Source organism: Saimiri boliviensis, chromosome 12 (genome assembly GCF_048565385.1).
Source record: "Saimiri boliviensis isolate mSaiBol1 chromosome 12, mSaiBol1.pri, whole genome shotgun sequence".
Taxonomy (NCBI): domain Eukaryota; kingdom Metazoa; phylum Chordata; class Mammalia; order Primates; family Cebidae; genus Saimiri; species Saimiri boliviensis.
In genome coordinates, this window is record NC_133460.1 from 10,857,072 (window position 1) to 10,861,314 (window position 4,243).

At 62.1% G+C, this 4,243-nt stretch overlaps 1 long non-coding RNA gene across 1 annotated transcript; it reads right to left on the reverse strand.

Moving 5' to 3' along the window:
• Positions 1–328: 328 nt before the first annotated feature.
• LOC141580702 (uncharacterized) lies at positions 329–1,842 on the reverse strand. The gene is made up of 3 exons (XR_012512991.1): positions 1,613–1,842; positions 1,181–1,319; positions 329–980 (listed from the first exon to the last, which is right to left on the reverse strand). It is a non-coding gene; the product is annotated as an uncharacterized LOC141580702 (long non-coding RNA).
• Between the last annotated feature and the right edge of the window lie 2,401 nt (positions 1,843–4,243).

The window sequence follows — 4,243 nt, forward strand, 5'->3', positions numbered from 1 at the left end:
CTGGAATGTGGAACGAGCTTGGGATCGGTTCCTGAGGATAGGGCGGACGAGGGGGTCAGCTCCCCTGCAAGGCTCCGGGTCTCCATCTGGGAGGTGGCTGCAGAGAGTGCGGGGGTGTGAGGCTGGACCGCTGACCTGCTGCAGTGACAGGACTGGTCCCAAGACCCATCCAAGGTCCAGCGTCCCTTCGGTCCTGAGAGGCCACCTCAGCCGTCCCGAGATAGAGCCCTCCCCAGAGCTGGGGGCTGGGGGCTGGGGGATGAGTGGTGGGCGCAGGGGAGGGTTCAGCCCCATGTGTCCAGTCCCTGGAGCTCCGCCCTAACCTCTCTAAAGCTCCGTATGCCCCGGGATGCCCCTGGACCAAGACCCACACCCGTCCTGACGGGGAGGGAGGCGGGGGCGCAGAGCACGGTGGACGGCAGAGCACGGCACGGCCCCCCAGCACCCCCGGCCCCCTCCCACAGCGTGTCCAAAAAACAAAATCAGCACACGATCGAGAAAATAAAACCATCACTGCCAGTTTCAAATGGAAATTCCCTTTTACCCCCTGATTTGCTGATGGCTGGAAAGTAAATTTTACAAATGTCTTTTTGTGAAGGACTTGGTTTGGGTGAACCTTTATGTATTTTATTTCTTTAGATTTTATTTATTTTTGAGACAGAGTCTTGCTCTGTCACCCAGGCCGGAGTGCAGAAGCGCGATCTCGGCTCACCGCAGCCTCCGCCTCCCGGGTTCAAGTGATTCTCCTGCCTCAGCCTCCCGAGCAGCTGGGACTACAGGCGCACACCACCACACCGGGCTGATTTTTTGTATTTTTAGTAGAGACGGGTTTCACCCTCTTAGCCAGGCTGGTCCCTTCGTCCACAGAAAAATCTGCGAGCAGGAGCCTCTGCCCCCCAGAGTGATCAAGGGAGGAGTTTCTGCATGAAATACGGCCCGCAGCAGGGCCTTGCTCTGACGCGAAATGAAGGCAGGAAACCCTGAGGAGGGATTTATGTCACCTGTCACCTTGAGGCGTACGTGTGGCGCTGTCTGTTCTGACGAACTCCCGTGTGTTTTTAAAACGCTCCACGCGGCAGGGTGGGCTTCCCCCTCTCGGGACAGAGACTGTCGAGTCCTCCCGCGTCCACACCACTCAACCCTCCGCCCCTTTTCCCTTCGATCACTCGTTCACACCCACCTCCCTCGCCAGCCGTGCGGGCATGGCGGACGGGACCGCAGAAGCTGCTGCCCAGACCCGTGGCCTCCACGCCTGCCCCAACATGGCCAGGGGCTTCGTAACATGCCCAGCTCTGTCGCTCCGGACCCTCGGGGGCACCCTCAAAGGAAGAAGAAGGAATCAGAGACTCTGCCACACTCCATGCTGCCCACCCCAGCACAGGGCGCCTGCACAGGGAAGGAGCTCTCTGTCTCAGGAGGTAAGCAAGAAGAACTGAAGAGTCCCTGGCTTCAGGATGCTGTGGAGAGAGCCGCCTGGGCCGGGTGAACCGGGGCTCTCCAGGTTCATCCCCATCTCTTCTCCCTCTGTCCCCTCCTCCATCTCTACCCCCTCCCTCATCCCTTCTTCCCCCATCTCTCTCTCTCTCTTTTTCTTTCTTGAGTAGTGTCTCACCGTGTCTCCCAGGCTGTAGTGCAGTGGTGTGATCTCGGCTCACTGCAGCCTCCACCTCCTGGGCTCCAGAGATCCTCCTACCTCAGCCTCCTGAGTAGCGGGGACCACAGAGACACAGCACCACGCCCAGCTAATTTTCGTATTTTTTGTAGAGATGGGGTCTTGTCACGTTGCCCAGGCTGGTCTTGAACTCCTCAGATCAAGTAACTGGGACTGCAGGCCTGAGCCATGGCTCCCGCCCCCGTCTCTTCCCCCTCCCCCATCTCTGCCCCCTCCTTGGCCCCTACCTGAGTGTCTCTGTGATCCCCGGCTCCAGGGGCCTCTCTGGGCAGCCCTGTGGGGCGCCCCACACCCTCCCTTCACCATCGGCAGGCTGGCACCGCCTTCCCCGAATCAATATTGACCCAGGCCTAGGAGCGGGGCTGGGGCCGGGCGGGCTTGCGGGTTGTTCCTGTGCCCACCGTGCCTCGGGCTGGGAGACACGGGTGAAGGCTGGGAAGCCGCCGGGCCGCCTCGTGGGGTGCGCACATTCACCCTGGGAAAAGTCACAGGTTTTGGTTTCGTTTTCTTTTTCCTAACCACAGCACACCCACTGGCGGTTGTGAAGGGGCAGGAACCCTCAGGACCAAACGCTGTCACGAAGCGGAGCTCCCGGGGGCCTTGCCACATGAGCAGGGCTGGCGCGAGCCAGGGGGGGAATGTTCCAGCGGCGCCTCCGTCAGTACCACCCACTGCCCCTGTGCTGCATGCCCGGGGGGTCCACACTGGCCAGCAGAGGGTCTGCAGGCCAGGACGGTGGGCAGCCTCGGGGGAAGAGTCCTCTAGACCCCTGGGTGGCCCCTGGGCTGGTCCCTCTGTGCCTGCCACAGCCCCTGCCTCTTCCTCCAAGGACAGCAGCCTGTGGGGTCACAGTCCCCCATGAACACTGGGGGACCAAGCTCAGCCCGGGACAGATTCTGCCTCTGAGGGGTCCTGGCTCATGAGGTCTGGCGCCCCCGCAGAGGACGGAGAGAGAGGCCACACGTGGAGGACTTTCCAGGGCGTCCCCCTGTGCCACGTCCAGGCGCTGCCATCAGAGGGATATAGGGCATGGGGGGCTCTGGGCTTTTCCCAGGAACGCAACCGGTGGCCACCCAGCCCTTCCCAGGGCCACAGCCAGGATCCTGGCCCAGCGGGTCACATGCGGGCCACTTTCCACAAAGCCTGGACGCTCTGCCTGGTGTGGGGCTGTGGGCTGCGTGCTACGTGCAGGCGTGGGTGTAGACGACGGCCGTGTCGGGGGGCTGTGGCGGCAGGTGGGGCCAGGCCGTGTGAATGCGGGGTCTCTGGATCCTGCACACTTGCCCATTTACGGCTCAGTTCCTGGACAGGGCCACTCCACGGGGCTCCCAGGATGCCCCCAGCACACCGCCCCAGTGCTGGAGGCTGGGTCCCCTCCTGGGGCCACTATAGCTTCTTGCCTCCCCAGCTCCCCCCACTGCTCCATGCAGGCTGCAAGGAAGGCCCCGGGTCCCTCCACCCCCACCTTGGCCCAGCCCTGGCTCTGGGATCTCACCCAAGGGGCCCACCCTGCCACGGGACTTACGTTTTTCCAAACTTAGAGCTGCCCCTGGCCAGGGAGGGCTGAGCCTGCGTCCACGGCTTGGCAGAGGAAACGTCTGTGCTTCAGGCCTGCCCCGGGCCCTGGATGGACACTGCCCCAGGACACGGCCCTGGCAGCGGAGGCCACTGTGGCCTCCAGGCCTCTGAGGAAAAGTCAGGCTTGCTTTTAAGCGACGCAATGCCGGCGGCCGGGCAAGTCAGCCCCAAGCGAGCGTCATCTCAGCTGCTGTGAATCTTTCCATTCTGTATTGAGGGGAGAGCCACGGAGCACAGGATCAGCTGCGTCCCAGCCCACGGTACCGTGATTTCTGGTGGAGCGCACGATCTCCAGGCCACTCCCGACCCCGTCCATCCGTTCCAGGGCAGTTTCATCCCGGAGGGAACCCCTCGCCCCTCGGCCGCCCCGTGCATCTGCCTTCCACGCCCACAGACCTCCCTTTCCCAGGCCTGTCTGCAGACGGAATCGCAGGTGACCCCTAACACCTGGCTGCTTCCGCTCAGCCTGTCGGGTCCGTCCCTGCACTGGCGGTGCTGGGGCCTACCCCTTTCCTGGCTCACGTTCCGCTGTATGGATGAGCCACGTCCGTGTGTCCCTTCATCTGGGGACTGACATCAGGGCTGCTTCCAGTGGGGGCTGCTGTCACTACCCATGCTCTGGACAGCGTGTGTCCAGGTTCTTTTGGGTCTGCATGTGGGAGTGGGGTTGTACAGGTGTACAGGTGTGGGGTTGTACAGGTATGGGGTTGTACAGGTGCACAGGTGTGGGGTTGTACAGGTATGGGGTTGTACAGGTGCACAGGTGTGGGGTTGTTCAGATGTGGGGTTGTACAGGTGGGTTGTACAGGTGTGGGGTTGTACAGGTGCACAGGTGTGGGGTTGTTCAGGTGTGGGGTTGTACAGGTGTGGGGTTGTACAGCTATGGGGTTGTACAGGTGCACAGGTGTGGGGTTGTTCAGGTGTGGGGTTGTACAGGTGGGTTGTACAGGTGTGGGGTTGTACAGGTGTACAGGTGTGGGGTTGTACAGGTAT